The sequence below is a fragment of the Lycorma delicatula genome, chromosome 4 (genome assembly GCF_047948215.1).
Source record: "Lycorma delicatula isolate Av1 chromosome 4, ASM4794821v1, whole genome shotgun sequence".
Classification (NCBI taxonomy): Eukaryota; Metazoa; Arthropoda; class Insecta; order Hemiptera; family Fulgoridae; genus Lycorma; species Lycorma delicatula.
Genome location: NC_134458.1, coordinates 46,270,678 through 46,291,521, shown reverse-complemented (window position 1 = coordinate 46,291,521; position 20,844 = coordinate 46,270,678). Strand labels below are relative to the sequence as shown.

The window sequence follows — 20,844 nt, the reverse complement described above, 5'->3', positions numbered from 1 at the left end:
ATAAAAACCAAAATGGCCGCTGAACGTCGACCGTTTTATTAATTGCTGAGATATACAACAATAATACAATTAAAATATCAGTAAGATTAGGAAGTTTTATGTTTTACTATATATTATATTTTAATGTACGTGAAGTATAATTATGCATTGTATGAATATCTGTGGTAACAGTATATCATAACTGAATGAAGTAAACTTAATTTTATGAAGTGTAACTAATATTAATATTACTAATAATTACGGATAATTCTTAATTATTAATACGTTAGCGAGTAGTGAAATTGAAATAAGAGATTGCTATATTACTCCTTTAAATAGTTATGTTTCGAAGCTGTTTTAAACTTATATGATTAATGAATGAATATATGGATCACGTAATTTTTGTAGTGAATTAAGTCGGGATAATGTATTTGATATCTATCATAAGAACTATAGGTACTTGTTCATTAACCGGCACGCATATTATTTTAGGTTATGTGATTTACGTACGATTCGTCAGTACATGGAATCGACATAATGTAACCAAACATAACCTACGCTCGCTAACCTCGACTAACTGTTTTCATAATTTAAATAATAAATGAATTTATATCTCTTTTCTGGTTCCCACATGAAATGACACCTTATGAAATGATTATTTTATATATATGTTTTTATAATTAAAAAAAAAAAATTAAATTACTTTTAAGATTAGCGTTAGATAAATGAAAGATATATAATAATTAAAAAATTATGTAAATATGCATGACGGTTAACGCACAAGTACCGAACTATGTATTTTAGATACTATAAATTGTATATTCCTTGTACCCTACTTTCTTCATCACTAATCTAATTTGATTACTGTTGTATTTAAAGGTTAATAACTGTTTAACTAATGAATCGCATGAAAAAATTGTTAATCTTTTATTTTGTTAGCCATTACATGCGTTTTGAATCTTATTAATTAAATATTTTAATAGTTGTAAGATATGTTCTGTTTATAACTGATAAAATACAATTACATATTGCAAAATACTACCGACAATAGCACGAAAAAATTTCTAGCCGGCAATTTGCAAACGTTCGTTAATTAAATACAGTTGGTATTTGCAATAACTTAATATTAAACAAATCTGAAATAGTTTCATAAATTATATAACTGTCTAGCTCTATACATAGATTATTAATATTATAATCGAGGGATGAATGTTTACAATGATATAACATGATAGCTTTAAGCTAGTGTGTTTATGAAAATTAATTAATTTAATAATAATCCATAAAATAAGTATTATTTTAAATACCACGCATAGAGAATACTGCAGGAAGAATTGTTTAATTTTTTTTTCTTTTTCTTAAATATGTTAATGCAGTATATCATTTTATAGAAACAACAGATATAGTTTAATGAGAAATTAAGAATTTATACTCATGTTAGCAGTACTACCAACTTTAATAAAAATAACAAAACTATATTAGACTACGTCAAACATTATAACTTAACAAGACAAGAGTTGTGAAATGTTAACTCAGAATTCCAGCAGCTGTGATAAAGTTACATTTTCTCACTAAAAGTTAAGAGAATATAAGAATCTAACAGTCTTACAGGTCAATAAGTAACTATACTTTTCTGCTGAGAAAATTGGTTGTCGTATCCAGCTGTCAAATAAAATTTTCTTCTCAGCAAAAGTATTGAATTTAATAAAACTATGAATTTTTTTTTTTAAATTATAGTTTTGCAAATAATTAGATTTGTTAGAATAATATGTATTTAAAAGATTTATTAGTTATTTTTGATGATACGATGTATGTGAACTCGATTGATTATACGATACATTTTTATATAACTTCAATAAAAATAAAAAAAAGTAGTTAAGTTTTACAATATGTTTGAAGTTGTCGCCGGATGATATGAGAATTTTGTATTGTGTGAAAAATGTAAACCGGGATTCGAACTTTGAATTTATAAAATAAATGATTGAGAAGTTATTATTCCTTTAGAATTTGTATAAAAACAGAAAGTAAAAGAATTAAATCAAACGTAAATTAAAACGTTTTTCAGGAAATATAACCAGATTTACTGGATAACTTCCTGGGATATAGATATTCATATGTTAATAAAACAGTCTTCTCTGACTGTTGAATTAATTGTACTTAAATTCATAGAAATGCAATTTTTTTTTGTATTAGTAAATTATTTTACCGACTAGTGGCAGGGTTCTTCGATCAAATTTAAAAAAAGAAGATATTGATAAAATTTAAAGTCAGTATATTACATCAGAGTTTTACACAGTTAAAAGGAGTTAATAATTTGTGTGAATAAGTCCTGCTTTTTACTTGCTTTTCTTTAACTCACAATGTTTTTTTCTTTCATGTTTGTCCTCAAATCTTGCATGTTTAATTTAACATACTTCCTGACATTTCCGATTGATGCAATTTTGCACAGTTACTGAGGTCGGGTGACAATACGATATTCCATTACTTTTGCATTACTTTTTATTCCATTACTTTTTTATTCGTTACTTTTGCAAACATCCTCCCCGTACGGGAGTAAATTAAGGATGGAAAATAACATCAGTATATGATGTTATCTTTTGAAATCCAAATTAACCTACTAAGTCAACTCATGTAATGTATGATAATAATTTGATTAAAGTATGACTACAATAAAGCAAGTCTTAAAAAATTTTGAAAACTTCTTGTAATATTATTAAAATGTAATTCCACTTTAACGCGTTTCTTTCTTGATGTTTAATTTACTTAACATTTAAAATCTTAATTAAGTGTGCAAGATGTTACCTGGTTAGGCTTTCAACAAGACACCTACTATTCTGTTTATTAAAATTTATCTCTGCAATACACGTTTACAGTATTTTATTACAAAATGTACGATAAATAAGATAGATGTAGAATAGTTAGGCTAAATTATACTGCAAAAAATCTTAAAAATATCTTATAAGTTACGAGACGAAAGAAACTAGTAATCTTTGTTAAATATTGAAAAATTGGCTGTAAATCGATTTGGAGAGAGAGAGAGAGGTGCCTGCTCTTACACGCTATTGTGCAACATTTACATTGACGACTTCAGTAGGGACTGGAATTAACAAATTAATCTAGAACTAAACTAGTCAAGATATGAAAAAATATAATTTTTTCCCCGATAATTATTTTTGTAACCTAGAAATGATAAGATTCCCCCGTTTATGTTCATATATCTAATTAATTAAATTATTCCACTTAAAAAAAAATGTACTCAATGGATATACGATCCTGTAAATCGAAAATTATGGATAAAACCGCTTGAATAAAATTGAAATTAGATACAGTGGTGTGTATACTCACACTGATGAATGGAATTAAGTCCTGGATTACAAACCCACCGGGTTAGTTTACTGGTAAACGCGTCTTCTCAAATCAGCTGATTTGGAAGTCGAGAGTTCAGTGTTCAACTCCTACTTAATTCAATTATTTTTACACCGATTTGAATACTAGAGCGTGGATACCGGTGTTCTTTGGTGTTTGGGTTTCGATTAACCACACATCTTTGGAATGGTCGAACTGAGACTGTACAAGACTACACTTCATTTACACTCACACATATCATCCTCTGAAGTATTATCTGAAAGGTAATTACCGGAGGGTAGGGTAAACAGGAAAAGGAAGAAGTCCCGGATTACAAAAGAACGAAGTGTCTGAAATTTAGGCGATCGAAAGAAGATAACTTCATTCTGTTAAACCTTATATATGAGAAGATAGATATAGGGATGTTTTTTTCACCGTTTAATGAAACAATTAAGAGAATGGAAAATACCACTTAAAAATAACAAGCAATTTTCATCTGTCGGTAGAAAAATTATATCCTGCTGGTAGAAGGATCAAGGGAAAGGTTTTTATCGATAGTTTGTTTACAATTCGCAACAGATTAATCCCGTTAATTATAAATGAAGACGTTCACGACTACTGAATTATTTATCTGGCGCTTCTGTGGTTATTTATTCTTTTTTTAAAAATCTGAATAGATATTTAATTTATACCGGTACGTAGTTACGCATTTAACAGACCACGTCAAAAACTGGTAGGCGTGTTACTCTATGAATGTAAAGAACTATATTAGCATCTGCCCGTATAAATTTATGAGGGGATAAATAGAAAGTACAGAATAAATTTATAATTTAGACGTTTATGAAAATTACACGAGCTATAGTTTCAAATTATTTGTATAAGCTAAGCGAAAACCTTGGAAAGTCAAGATTTTTATTTTCTTTTAGCCGATTCCATCTAAAAAAAATCATCACGGTTACATTGTTTATGTGAAAAAATTGTTTAGTTTTACTTTAAATATATTAATGAAGAGATTTTTTCAACGGTTCGGTATTTTATTAAAACGGTAAACAAAACATAATAAAGTATGTACTCGTTCTAAAGTATTGTGTTGATATATATGAAGACGTCTGATTTAATATAACTGTATAACGTTATTGTTTTTTAAGAATATGTGACTATTCTATTTTAGGAAAGACTGCATATTTATAAACTCATGATTTAGTGAGGTTTTTAAGTACCGTACAGTATTTATTTTAAGATTATATAAGATTAAATAGGCTTTCACGGATTTACTATGATTATACTAGTTAAAGTTTAGTTTATTAATATTGTTTTTGTTAGCAGTTAAGCAGAATCGTTGTATATAAGGTTACGCGATGAAGAGGGTGGGTTGTTTATCGAATGTAATAGTCGTTTGATGTCGGACAGGAGGCAGCACGTGCCACGTGATTGCGTCTCGACGTTCTGCACTACTGCTGTCGTCAGTCCCATTTCTGCATACGTCTGTAGAAGTACCTTCGCCTGTAACATCTGCTAAAATGTTAACTTTAGCGTCGTTAATTGAGGTAAATTCGTTTAAAGGATAAGTTTAATTGAATTTATTTTATATTTATTTATAATAATCGAGTAGAACTCTATAGTCGATAGAAATATATGTATATATATATATGTCCCGGTATTAACGTAAAAATTGCCTTACGTATATTCATAAAATATGAAGTACGGTGGGAACGAGAAATTAGGCTATCGTATCAATATGAATAATGAAGTTTTCCTTGTAGTTCATACACTTGTCTGTTTCATTAAATAATGAATTATTTTTATTTAACTAGAGGTTATATTCGTATGAGACAATATTGCATCCTAACGAAGACACGGCTAAATAAATCTTGGGTTTTCCAAAACTCATGCCGGCTTGAAAAATTAATTTAACTATATTTTATTTTAATTTTATACGTATACAATAATTTGAAATTGCGACCGGTAAAAAAATTACACTTCAAGCCGGAAATTGAATCCTTAACCTATAGAACATCAAATCTGTCTTAAACGACCCTAGGTAGGTAGTCTACTCAAATAGGTTTAATTGTAACAGTAAATACTAAATGTTTTTCTTTTGTTTGACATTTTAATTGTTAGGTTGTTTTACAGTGGAATTTCATGAGCGGTATCTTATTAGAAAATTTAACTATCGGTCTTTTAGTAATTGTTCGTTATATTTCAAAAACAACTTTATTGTAATTGAACCAGTTTTTATTTTCAGATTTTCAAAATGAAACTTTGTGTTACGTTTATTTTTTCGTGTTAAACTCAATATTTTACATATATTAAAAATTATAACCGAAAAGTTAATCCCGAAACAGGAAGTTAAGAACCGGTTTCATCTATCAGGACCCGCTAAAAATAACCGCCGAAAATCGAAATACATACTGGTAAAGCTTACACCGGTAAGCCTATAACTAAATTCTATTGGTTCTGTAGGAAAAAAAACAAATGCTGGAATCGACCGAGTTGTTAAGCATACAGAAATACGAAAATTATACTCTATCGCGCTAAATATTTATAAGGAATATTAAATAGAAATCTTAAAACATCGTAGGAGAAACTCTTAGATAAGCGTGACAATGTCTTAGCGTTTTTCATAAATTCGATTTTGATTCTTTTATTAAAACTTGTTTGTAGATTATTAGCGTACAATAAGGATTCGATACAAAACACACGTCCTCCCCGAACAATCGATTTATTAAAAAAACCGTAAATACTTCCTAATTACAAAATTACCCACAAGGCACAAACCTAATTAGGTGTAGTCAAGATGTGATGGATTTTGCTACATTGTTTAATTACTTTTATTCAATATTTGTTATGAACTGAGGCAGCTCTTATACAGTAAATTTCTTTTTAGATTAGATTTAGTAACCGTAAAAGGCATGTCATTTTCTAACCATTATATACGTGTAACTTTTATTTTTTTGCCCAATGAATTTTTATAGTACGGTTTTTTAAGCGATCGGGTTGAATTTGTTACTTTTATTTACAACTGTTCGGTAGATCTTCACCGTGTATTAAAGCGACAATTCAGCTTTTAATCTATTACCTAAAGTTAAATAACATCTTTATTTATTTTATTGGGATTTTGAATAACAGCATTCAAAAAAGTAATTCTTCACGCTGTTGCCGTCGGGTAATAATGCTATGAATAATTTTTTTTTTACGTATACGGATTAATTTAGTTAAATGGTTACTTTTTTTATGTGAAACCAGTGAAAAAGAAAAATAAAAGAATTTTTTTTTTTAATTGGGTATACTTTTATCAGGTATAACTATCGACACCATTTATTTGGGAGTGCATTTATATTGTTAGATGCGGAATGATATCCAGAGGTACGGGTCACGTTGGGAACTTTGATCACAGTTTGGCAAAGGGTGCTATTGTTTGATGTCAACTGCTTTCTCCTCCTGCTCTCTGTATACGACGGTGATATTTACCAACCCACAATTCTCAACTTTTGGCTCGATTCCAAAACTAAGCTTCTCAAATGGAAATCTTCCTATCTTATGATACAGAAAAATACTTTTGCTAATATTCTCATATTTAGATAGTTTCAGAATTTTATACTTAGCTATTTTGTATAGTTTATAAAAAAATATTTTTTACGTTAAAAAATAAACATGAGGTAGGTAAAAACTGGATAATCATTTTTATTTAAACAATATTATTATATCAAATATTAGTCGGGTGGTAGAGAACAAGAAATACGTACTAAATTAATAATTTACTCTAATCAATTGATTTTTCGCCAGGTAATACACTTTAATAAAATAAAAACTTGTACTGTACTGTATTAATAAATTTCGTATTGACTCGTCCAGATTTTTGCATTTCTCAACGTTTTGAGTTTATCTGAGTAAAAAAAAAACAAAACAAACACTAACGTAGTTAAAAGTTCAGTTTATATTTTTCTTTATATCTCGGGAAATTCATGTAATTTAGTAGTGTACGTTGATTTGTATATGAAATCTTGTTGGGTGCTGTACAACAAAGAAACGCAAGTGTGTTTTAAGGTTTACAGAAATATTTAAAAAAGTTCCATCTTTTAAAAACTGCAGATATAACATTTTTTAAAAACTATCTCTTGTTTTAATAATGGAAAATACGAATAGTAATCTAAAAATAGATTAATATAAAATACGGTAGTATTTTTAAATTAAAAAGAATTCAATAATTTTATGAAAATTGATCGGTGTGCAAAATATATTTATTTATATCAAAACGGTCGGGTCAAATGAAAAAAAAAAAAAAATGATTTAATGAACATTTATCAAAAATAATTTATAGAATCGTTTAAAGAACTTTTTTATGCATATTGTATACATTTTATTTTGGTTTAGTTTAGAATATACTTATTTATTTTACATGACTAAGTGGTAAAGATATGGTCATTTAATTTTCTTTTACACTCATTACACAGATTACAATAAATATTTCTTGATAAATAATTAAACTTGAAAAGACGGACTGGGTTTGAAAGTTATTACATAAAAAACTTTCCAACGGTCCGTTTTTCATAAGAATATAAATTATTGTATTCGGTAATTATGCAGACATTAAAATATTGACGCTTGTTTCTCATTGGTAACAACACTTTTAATATCTTATTATGATCTGTTCAAGAGAGTTTTCTTTCAAAATTTCGTTCTGCCATCATTATTCTCGATATGTCTCAGCATCTATTAACTGACGTGCGACTGAATTATTTATCTAGAGATTAGTTAACAGTTTTATATCAGCAAGTATCAATTACGGATTAGTATTTTTTAATAAAAAATATATATTTTCTAAAAACAAACAATTTTTTTAAGTACTATTTTTTACTTTCTGGGCGAATATAGCTAGAATATTAAAGGGGGAAGTATGGTGATAAAATTAAAAAATTGGGTGCTGGATTTTTTTTACAAATCTTTGGTTTTTAGAGTCCAACTAGTTCATCTAGTCCAAAAAAATTTATGTACATATGTGTGTGTGTTGCACTCACTATATTTGACCTTATATCTCAGGATTGACCGAACCGATTTTCTTCTAATTTTTCTTTATGTGGGGCATTGATCATATTACATTTTTTTCAAAATTCTTTCAGGGGATGGGAGGATATCGCGGAAAAACCAGTTTCGATTTTCTTCAGAGGCACTTTAGGAAAGATTTTACTTTAGCAAATTTGCACCTTCATTGCCTATATAAAGAATCTATAAACAATTTTTTATACATCTTAAATAGGATTATCAAAAAATGTCTACAATTTTCTAAAATTATAAACCCTCCACCTTAAGCACAGAAAAGCTTTTTGAAAATGTTTAACTTCTTGTTTTAGTTTTTATTGGAGTGGTTATTAGCTTTACTCAAACAAAAGTGTTCAGCTTCTTATATAAATATATATAGGTTATACTTAAACATATTTATACATACACACATATAGGTTAAGCTTAACAAATGCATATATGAATATTTTTAGAAAACCTGTGGTTAAATTTATTCCTCATCTTTAAAAAAAAAATATAATATTCTGTCTTCTTGGTTGTAATTCTTTTAATTTTTATTATTAAATAATTTTTTTATTTCTTAAAATTTAAATTAAAATTTAAGTAGTATTGGCCCCTATAAATACCACAGACTCAAAATAAGAAGCAGCTTTTTTATTACTATCGTAAAATTTATACTTTATTTTTTCAGAATTCTTTTTTTAAATTAATTTATCTTTTGTTAAGGATTACTTCTTTATGAAAAAAACGTTTTTAATAAATGATCTCTAAACAGTAAGGGAGCTTTCAAAATAAAAATAAAATTATTTGAAATTTTGATTCTTAAATTTTATTTTGGTTAATCATTACAGTCAATAAAAAGCTTCATTGATACGGGGGCATCAACATTTTAAAAAATTCGGAATTTTTTTTTTGTTACTTATATTTAAATATTTATTATGAAAATAAAAATAAGACTTTTAAAGATTAAATTACAAAGGTTTTGCAATGAAAAAGCTGTGCAAAGTATTGTATGACTTGACCGGCTTAGCCGGGGGTTGTCAAGCAGTATTTGCCATCTTTTTTATTTCAGTATCTTTAAAGTTGTATTTCTATTACATTTTTTATTTTTATTTATATGACTAATTGTTGTGTATTACATATTCTATGTATACAAACTATAACGTTGTACTTTATTTCTCTTCAAATTATATTAATAAATTTTGGAAACTATATTAGAATTGTCTTCTTTCCGTAAAAATAATGTCCAGATTTTAATTACGCATAAAAATTTCAGTATTGTAAGTACATTTAAATGCTAATTTCAAAATGAATATTACCTGCGAAAGACTATTAGTTTTAGCACGGTTTTTAGAATACCAATACAAAATTTCGTACATTAAATTTAGTATAATAGAACAAAATGTAAATAGCTGTTGTTTCAGGGAATTACATTAGAAATTCCCTGAAACGACAGCTATTTATAAATAAATTAAATAAGTAAATCTAATTTAAAAATATCTAAATTTAAACCTCCAATCCAGACCTCCCACCACGATTTAGTGGGTGCCTCTTCTTTATCGTCGGGGTTAAAAAGTCCTCTTTTATGGTCTAACTAGATCTTTTATGGTTGTTTTGGTCTACTCTTTTATGGTCGGGTAGATAAAACGTATCTCAAGAGAGATAAAGACAGCATAATCCTTAAACCAATCGAAGAGATATTACCGCCATGAACAAAATTTAAAGGCGGGATTAACAGTTTAATGATAGAAAATTTTCGTTAAAAGATGTTTAATAAATTTAACGTTCTACAAGGCTGTTATATCTTTATCGCTTTTCAACAATGACGGTTTTGCATTACTATTGTAAATTTAAAAAGATTATTGTTACTAATAAACCAATATTTTTCCCCAATTTCCGGGAAATTCCAAATTAAAAAATATCGTTCTGATCTTCAAAAATTATAATAGGCTAAATAATCCTTTATTCAAGGTTCAATCTTGTTTTAGTTTTCCCTAAATATCCTTAACGTTGTGTTTATAAATCTAATTATAAATGCCCTTCTCTTTTAACGGGTTTAATTTTATCTTTAACAATTTCAAGATCCGCACTCTATTGTAACTTGGTTTCAGTAGAGGGCTATATATGCTAAGGCCCTAAAATTGCCTCCGGCACCCACCCCTTACGGGAGGGTGGCTCATAATTACGAGGCTTTCTGCCCACTGTGGACGGAAAGGGAGCGCGTCACGGAAGATAAGCTTACAAACAAATCGATCCGTCGGGTCCTTGGCCACCGAAAACTCATTTAGATCGGAACGCTGTACCGAAATTCACATAAATCATTAATATTTTTCTATTAATTACCCGCAGTCCAGTAGAATGATCTAACAACAAAGGACATAAGTCCGTAAACTGCAATAGGCAGGAGGGTATTGCACTCTCCGACATCCTTGCGTTCAGTTATGTAGCATTTCCGCGGACAGCGGACGATCTACTAAACGTATCCGAGGTAAAATCTAAATAGTTAGTGACTTTTAAAAATATTCTTTACCTTTTTGCAATATGGAGGGCGATATAATAATTTTTTTCATCCTTTCTCAGAGTTTGATTCTCTATTGTTCTACGATGGTGTTTGTAGAAAAACCATTAAATCGTCTTTATCTTTATTCAGAATAATTTATTACCGACAAACCTCCAGATCAAATGGCAACCGGTTTCCTTTGTAAACCATCCTAATAAACGCTGCCATATTATACCGAATACGATGAAAAGAATCATAGGTCCTATGATGATTTTATGATCCTTATAAATAATTTGAAATATAAAAATTGGTAACATCTGTTTAATTTTATTTTCGTAAGTAAATTTATTATTTTTGTTGATTTAGCTTATAATTAATATTAGCTCGGAATCTGTACTGGAAGTTACAATTTGCTGTTTTATCTGATTGTTAATAAACCTCGTTATTATTTATAAATTGAAAAGACGAGTACATAATGTTAACAGATTTATGTATGAAACGAAACGATTTTGTTGTATATTAATTAAGATATCGGTAATTAGGATTTGTCTGAATAATAGATTATTATGGATATTATTTATAATTAAAATATAAAATCCTCAGTAATGGAAAATAATGTTTTAGATTACAGAAAATGTTACTGTTTAAACAGTTTTAATTATAATGGCTAAAACTTGTTCCCAACGAAATTTAAATGCAATTAAAACATTTAATACAAACTTATTTTAACTTTAAGTTTATAAACGTAGTAATTTCTCCAATATAAGAGATTTTTTGTATAAAAAGAAAAAAAGAATTACAAAACAACTTGCTACAATGAATGTTTTTCTAAATTTATAAAACCTAGGTTATTTAGCTCACCTTTACCGCTGTTGAACGGTTGAATCTGACTTCTGTACGACAATAACCACAACACGGGTAACGACTGTGTTTTATCTGAAACATGATAAAAAAAAATATAGGGATGCATAAGCTGATTTGCGGTAAACTAAAGTAAATCTGGTTGAAACAACGTTAAATTTAATGCAGTAGATAGCACACGTTAATAAGGCAGCTCGACTTGTTTTGTTATTTTACATCTCAGTAACGAAAAACGTTATAATTATGATGTATATTACTTCTTTTTTTTTTTGTGTATACACATAAAATTTTAATTAGTGTCATTTTTATCTACTTTTATTTTAATTTTATAAAGTAATCTAGCGGTGCCCGATTGTAAGTTGATAACAGCAATTAATTAAATACCGTTTTGCCAGGCAGTTATTAAAAAAAAAAAAAAAAAAAAAATCGATTTTTAATGTATAACATATTTTGTTAATTATAAAATCTATGAGGAAAAGTATAATCAGAATATAAAAATAATTCTACACTGAAAGTATGTTAAAAATTATAAATTAAAATAGAAACGCACAATTCTAGGAATAAATTTGCTATTGTAAATTATCTGAATTTTTTTTGAATCTATTGTTAAAATACAACCTTTACTAGAAAATTTAAACTAAAAACCTCGACAGAAAAGTATAAAATAAACAAAAGAATCGCATCTAACACACTTGCATATTTTAAAGTACGTAAACATACAACAACGATATATTACATAAATAACACAATTTAAATCGTAAAACTGATTGAAATATTTTTTTGTGATAAGCTTGAGAAATAAAATTTTTAAAGCTGTAAAAAATCTTGTTATTCAGAGAGAAAAAGATGTACCAAAATTTTTAATTTTTTCACAGAAAATCTCCCGTCATTTTAATATTTTAATAAAACCCATTTCTATTTGATAATTGATAATATTTTTGTTTTATTAGAAAGTAATGACATGAAGGTTATGTGTGACACAAAACATCTGACAATGAGCACCCCGGCTTGGCTTCACATGTTCACTCTTTTGACAAAATTTTCCAAAACATGTTGACATATTTGCTGAGAAATGTCTGCAGTGTTGTATCGAATTTCTTTCCTGAGGTCCTTAATTGTTTGCGGTTTATTGATGTTTACTTTTTCCTTAAGATAATCCCAAAGAAATATGTCCAAAGGTATCAAGTCACATGATCTTAGCGGCCAATTCACATCACCTCGCTGCGAGAAAACACGACCGTTAAACATTTCTTGCAATAACTGCATGGTTTCATTGGCAATGTGGCATGTTGCATCGCCTTGTTGAAATAACAAATCTTCTGTATTCATATCATTAATTTTGTGCCATAAAAAGTTTGGAATCATTGACGGTAACGGCATCTCCATTTCTTTTTCAAAGAAGTGAAGTCCAATCAATCCCCCAGCCCAAAATCCGCACCAAACCGTGACCCGTCGAGGATACATAGGAAGTTCTTCAATATTTTTTGAATTTTCTGATTCCCAAATTCGACAATTTTTTTTATCTACAAAGCCGGTAAGAAGAAAATGTTTCTCATCGCTAAAGATGATGTTTTTCGAAAACTCATTATCAAATAGTTATATTGTTGTTTTTAAAATTTATACGCGTTGTTCAAGTGTGTTACAACAGCTAACTTTGAAAATTCTATTTCAACATCAATTCAACTGAACATTTTAGAATTTAAAAAAAGAACTTTGGTAAAGTCAAAATTTTGCTGATTTATTTGTTTTTTTTAAATTTCGTATGGACCCCGTATAGATGGCATTAAAAGAACTTTACTTTGGATTTTGTTTCGTTTTTGTCAGTTCTCTTTCATTCTTTAACTTCGTCTCTCTATTTTTTAAAAATCTCTCCCTATTTTTCTCTTAGTTTTTTCTGAAAATAAAAAATATTTTATTTCTGAAAGATTTCGGTCGAAAGTTTTTTCTTCATTATTTATTTATTTTAGATCTTTTTCTGGAAATCAAATATTTTTAGTTTTTCATTTAGATAAACAATTAAAGATTTTTTCTTTATCTGTTTTCCCCGTTCTTTTTATACGTTAAAGTTTAATCTTCTTATTCTTATAGAATACATTTCTTCATTTGGTTATAAGATATTATGATTATTTTTGCATTTAGATCCTAAAATCTTTCTTAAAACTTCCATTTCTTTTTTAATTACTATTTCCAGCCTAGATTTTTTGAGACTGACTTTAATGTCATCATCATTTTGTCTATTATTATTTTATTTTTATTTTTTTGTAGGACAGTGAAGATTTATATAATTTTATAAATTTATTTTGTATTTATGAAAACGTTATATACGTTGACCGATAACATAATGGTAGAGGGGAAAATACAAGTGAAAAAGCTATAAAAATGGGAAAATAGGAGTGAAAAAGCTATAAAAATAATAATAATAGGGAAAATAATGTTACCGCTAGCAATAGTTTTGTAGTATTCAAGATCATCAGATAGTGTATCATTTACAACAGGAAAAGCCCGTTCGTCGCTTTGAAAACAGACGCTTTATTGTGTCTGAAAAATACATTAATCATTTTTGTCTCGAGTCGAGGACGGTGCTTAATTAAAATAGCTATAGGACTACCTCACGGTCCACGGTAGAGGGATAGGGACGGTCTACGAAATTAATTAAACAAGCATTTGCCTACTTTGCTAACACTGAGGTGGAACAACTCGCGACTATCAGGCTGGGTATTTGAAATATGCTGTGAAAATCATATTACAGAGCCTGTCCTAGTGGAATGTTTTGCTTTGCATACTTTTGTTGCAGCTTGTGCGATTTATTGCAATTTTATTAATGATTTTCTGTTTTGTGAGTCTGTGTTTGTATGTATTTATTATTTTACACGTTAAAATCTAAGTTTTAAAGCTAAAGAAAATAATTTATTGAAAGAGTAAAGAATATTAAAAAAACGGTACGGGTAACCAAACACTTGACTTGTATTATCGGTTGTCACACATCTTTTCCAAGAAAATTAAGGAATAAAGTTTTATTTATTAAATTGATTTGCTTATCAAATAGTTGAGTCAGCAAAGACTCAAAAAAGGCAAGGCATTTTATGCAAAATTTTCTCAGCTATTTGTTGCTGCTTTTTATTTTTACATGCCATTAAGAATAAAGCCGCTGTTAGCGAAAAACTAAAAATCTTTTCTTAATTTAACAAATTAATTAGTAAATCGCCCAGGTCCGTTAGGGCACACTTTTATTCTGCATATTTTCCGAACCCCTTCCAATAATTTACTTGTTGTAGTAAATTTTTTCGAGGTTAAAATCTCTGTTGACTCAACTAACAAAAAAATTCTTTTCGGTGCGGAAGAAGAGCAAAATCAGTATTTATCTTTAATATTTTTAAAAATCTTATTAAAAATATTAACACAAATATTTTTTCCCAGTAAAATGTTAACGTAAATGAACCTGAAAATTATAATTTGTTAATAATAGAAAAATTTCATAATCTCTTGAAAAAATGTCGATATTTATTTGTTTTGACTGTAATTATTAGTTAATAGGATTATAAAATATATAAAAATTGTATTGTATTCGTTATTTTGAAGATAAAGTGATAAACTAAAAAAAATCAATGCCAATCGAGTTAATATTGAAACGCAATGAAAATATTACGGAATGTTAAATTTAAAAATGATAAAATTATGAGATAAAATAGAATTTAGAAAAATAAAAATACAGTACTTAAATTTTTGTAGCTAGATTTCATTTTCACGTGGTTTTTTTTTCGGGACGGTAAACTGTGGTAATTGTACAGTTTTTAAGCACTTACTTATAGCCTTATCGAAAATACAATACTGTAGTAACCGATTTGATTTCATAATAAAGCAATATAATGTGCTACTTCATTAAATCACATTAATAACATATACACAACAGATCTGAAGATAAGAGAAAAAATTATGTCAACATAAATTTTTGATATCGTTGTTTTATATTTTTGTCTTCCTGTTTATAAAGCACAAAGTGTAATTTCACAGAGCTAAATGTATTAGCTTATTTATTTATTTTGTTCACTAAATACCTACATGAAGTTAAAATGAGTTTATATGTACCTTCTAAAACGTAGACATTTTTCTGATATTCGATAACAGTTCTTTTTTTTTGGGAATATCATTCTATCCGCATCATAACCATGCCGGCATTATTTTGAACCGTGCTATAACGGAATTGTAGTGTAAATTTAGTATATCGATTTTAGTAAAAGAAATATGTGATATATTAAAAAAATAAATTCGTTTCAAAAATTAATTTTAGGGTATGGAACTTACTTGAGCATTATACATATTAAACGAAGACACCCCGGAGCTTTTTATATTTTATATATATATATATTTATATTTTAGTAAATATTGGGAATATACTGGAGGATTGGGAATTGGCGTGAAAATAACAAAAACAGTGGTTCCCATCCTTTTTTGATCAACTACACACTTCACTGACGCCCACGATATCATGATACCTTATAATAAAAATAATAATAATAATATGTAGTACCTAATTCTAAGCATTAGACAACCAGTGTACAAAGACCATTGTTGAATACGCAAGCGGGAGGATTCTTCTAAATACAAGCAGCATGTCGAACGGCATCAGAAAAAGACAAAGGTAAGTAATACCTGGAATACCGACTTATTTATATCGGAAGTCCGACTAAAAAATATATTATTGTTTTTTTTTTAAAACTAACCGCTAAAATTAATGTGAAGTCTGCGTTAGGTGTGTTCTTCAGAGTACGTTAACGCGTGGCCTTATGGTTGACAGGCCAACACCGTAAATCATGTACTAGATGTACCAGTCAATTCCTCTGTTTATATTTCACTATTTTCACTGTAGAAAATGCTGATTCGAACAAGTATGACGTTGAAAACGACAGCAAAACTTTTACGGCCTTCTTTTTTCGATTGTGGGATAATCGTGCATAAATCTAAAAGGACTGTACTGAAGTGTCTAAAAATCCTGATTCTTGGTAGAATCGCATGACAAGTTTAACAATTCATATTTTTTATTGAAAGTTAGGTGAGTGGTATTTTGTTGTACGTTGATTTACCAAAATAATTTACCACCTGATTTACCAAAAGGAGGAATTACCTATTATAACTCTGAAACGGACAAGGTAGGGAAGTAATTTGTTAGTGAAGTTTGTAATGCATTTAAAGTGTTCTTTTTCAAATTCTTCAGACATTCCTTTTTTTTGTGTAAGCTGATTTTCAAAACTTTCCCTCAGTCCTGAAAATTTCTTACGCTGAGGAATAAATCTCTCAGCCTGGCGACAGTGAACACTCGGTCTGTTATTGACTGGAAAGAGTAAATTAACCGTTGTTGCAGATGTTCACCACCACTTGAAAAATTATCGGGCGGAAGAAAATTTAAAATCAGTATCGTTACATGTATTGACTTGTACAGTCCGTCTCAAAATAGATTTTACCGTGTCAGAGGTTTCACGGTAAGTATAAATTACGAAGTATACAAGCTATCTGAATGGCGTAAAATTTATTTAAAAATTTTTAAATTTCGCGACACCCCCACAGGTCTGAATGACACACCGATATGGAACCATTGGCGTAGAACAACGCGAATTGGTAGTCAAGAATTCGGTAGGAGAAGAATTCAGGGAGATATATTTACAATTTTCCTGTCTTCAATATTAATTGCTTTTTTCTTTATAATCAACTATTTTAACTTATCTTTCTCTCTCAATATTTATAGTTTTACTTTCTGTTTAAATAAAAAGAAAAATCGATTCTTCTCGTAAAAATAATTTACCAGTAAGCGTACATGGTCGCTCTGTTTAATTTGTTCATTTAAAATATAATCACATATCAGATCCGTATGAATCATACATATTTATAGCTTATAAACCTCCATATGTTCAAAATAACAGTTCAGTTTTATTTCTGCTATTAGTACATGTGGTTTTTTAATAGTGCAACTGGAAATTTCGTTTTATAATTATTTTATAGGTACTTTTTTTTATGTTTTGGAAGTTAAAGTTATTACTATTTATTTATAAACTGAGAAGTATAGACATGAGAGTTTCATGCAGATATATTTTAACAGTTTATTATCGATAAAGAATTTCAAATCCAATTTAAGTAAAGGGAAGAAACTTCAGAGTAAAGCCAAAGGATTCATACGGGAAGTTAGTGAATTAATTTAAAAAGAATATCATAATAATTTTAAAACGTTTCCTTCGAATAAATTTCTAGAAAGGCGGCTAATGCAAGTGAAGTTTCTATTTGCGGCTAATGCTAGTGACGTTTATTTGTTTATCTTTTATAAAGGAGAAACAAATAAAAACAGTATACGGTTATAAATATTGGCGAACGTTCTTTTCAAACTTCAAAAAAAGTACAGCTGTGAAAAAGTTCTAATTTAGATGATTTTGATAAATGAATTTTCAAAAGAACGACGAGTAATTTTTAATCGTTTGAAATAAATTACTGTAAACAAAAAATTTTACTCATAAAATACTGGAAGATATTGTTAATTACTCTTGCAGCGTAACTAATTTGAGAATAATATTTGAAAAGGTAGAAAAAACTAATCGATTATTTAAAAATTATTATTCATAATACGGGATTAAAAAGACTAATAATTTATTCAGATGAAGCTTATTTTCCTTTCTTCTCACGTAATCGAAAAAGAACGGCTAGACAACAGTTCCGATGGGTTTAAAAAAATTACAGAAGCAGAAGCGCGATCGTTATTATTCATACAGGAGGCGATTTGTTCTTAATGCTTTATTGATTTAGAAAGCGGAAACTAATTCTGGCAAATACTACGATAAAATGAACCGTGACAACAATATGAAAAAATTAGTTAATCTCTTTTCGGTTCTGTCGTAGTCATCGATTTCTTACCCAACCTTAATGTCGTGGAAAACAAAGTGCCGACTCGATAGGAAAAAAGAAAAAAAGGAATTATTAAGAGGTAGTTAGAAAAATCTATTCTCTTCAGGTATTGACAGTTGAAATCAAAACTATATTTATTGATACAAAACACAGGATTTACAATCCTAACACTATTAGATTATCACAGAAGAAATAATACGGAATACACCTCAAGCCTGGTAGATAAATAAAATACGGCCTAATGAAGTAGTAAAATATTTTACTGTAGATATCGACCGGCAGTTTTGATATCGACAACAGCGCAAATTAATATCGGAATAAACCTGATATCACAAACCAAACAAGTCTTTAATAAACCAGATATCATACTAATGAATCATAAGAGCAGAGAGATGTTCTTTATAGATATTTCGTTAAGCAACAGTTTGTCAAGGAAACATAAAGAAAATATCAACAAGTACTTGAGCTTCGGAGAAAAAGTAAAGAAAATGTGAAAGTAAGGAAACGTAAATGTGATTTCTCTCGTATTGTCGGCAACAGGTGTTATTCCAATGATGCCACTTGATGTGATGAAGATGCTAGAGCCGGATACAGATTCGTACAAGTTGACAAAGAAAACGGTAGTAATCATGGCGACATCAATCGTAAGAGTCCTTTGATGAATCGATACTCCGTACATAGTGTCTTGGCCTCGTCACGCATTAAGTCGTATTACGACCAAATTAACCCGAAAAAAGTCCAAAATAATAATTCAATTCACTTTTATTTCATTCGACTAAATTTAAATTCAACAAAATAAATTTATGTAGTCTCTAATCAATATATAACAATGTATTGGTAGGGATGGAATGAGTAAATATTAATGATTTTTGATTCAAGAGAAAGAAGTCGCATTTGTAAATAGCATAAAAGAAATACATATATTAATAAAAAAAACGGTATATTATTCAGTTTTTGAATAAAAAAATGCACTTTTCTATAACAAAAAGATTTATCGAAGTTTTTAAAAGCAAAATATGGAAAAATTAAAAAGATAAACAACTTTAAATATCTGGGAGAAATAATTCAACCAAACGTTAAGACAAAAAAAAAAAAAACTTATGAAATTCGGACTAATAAAATGGGGAAAAACTAAAACAACCTATTTATAACAAAAAATCTTAATCAATTACCACAAAATTAAGGCATTATAATTCAGTGATAAAACCGGAAAATTTGTTTGCGTCTGGTGTTTAACTCTATATAATGCCAGATAATAAGAAAATATTATGAAAAATGAAAGATAAATTCTAGGCTTGAAAAGGACCTTCTTTGCCTTAATAGATTATGTTTTTACTGAATGAATAATAATAGATTAATTAAATTTTTTTTTTACTTCAGCTCACAATGGTTTTTTTTCAGTAATTTTTTTTTCATGTTTGTCCTCAAATCTTGCATCCTTAATTTAACATACTTCCTGACATTGCCGATTATGGAATTTTGGACAGTTACTAAGGTAGGGTGATAATACAATATTCCACCATTACTTTTGCAAACATATCCCATAGGTGGTAAATTATGGGTGCGTGTGTAAAAAAATCTTTTGAAATCCAAATATTAACCTGCTAATTAAACTCATGCGATGTATGATAATAATTTGATTAAAGTATTATTAAAAAGTATGAAGCAAGTTTTTAACAATTTTTGTAATATTACAGTAGAAAAAAGAATAAACCAAACTTATTCGTGGAAATAGAAAAAGATCTGGTAGAATTAAATATTTCCGCTGATGATATTTTGGATAGAGACTTATTTAGGAAAACGTTTTATAATTTTAAACTTCGGAAGATTGTAAGAAAGAAAAGAAATATCACAGAAGAATTCCGTGAAAGACAGAATTAGAATGTCAAAAAATGCTGGAATAAGGAACTAAATGCGGACCATAGTTGGCCGTATCAAAAAAAGTAATAATAACATTAATGAAGATTAATTACTTAATAAACAAAAATTTAAATAAATTAAAAATAAAATTACGATAAATAATTTTAGATAAACGTACAGCATTGTTGAACGAACTGAAAATATTTTCTACTTGTGAATGTTTATAAATTCCAAAGTGCTCTTTAAAGACCATTATTTCAAAGATTGTCTACAAATTTAGAAGGAATTTAGGTTAATTTTCAGGGTTATCGTTATTTCAAAATATGTAAATATCATTTTGAACTCGCATAAATTTATGATCAAGCCCGTAATGAATAGATTCCATATTTTGGATT

The 20,844-nt window shown here is 28.4% G+C and overlaps 1 long non-coding RNA gene across 1 annotated transcript in view; it reads left to right on the top strand.

Annotated features, from left to right (window-relative positions):
- The first annotated feature begins 4,783 nt into the window (after window positions 1-4,783).
- Window positions 4,784-20,844, top strand: part of LOC142322846 (uncharacterized) — a 290,714-nt gene continuing 274,653 nt past the window's right edge. Inside the window, exon 1 of the long non-coding RNA XR_012755947.1 lies at window positions 4,784-4,871. This is a non-coding gene — a long non-coding RNA (uncharacterized LOC142322846). The remainder of the gene's footprint in view (window positions 4,872-20,844) is intronic.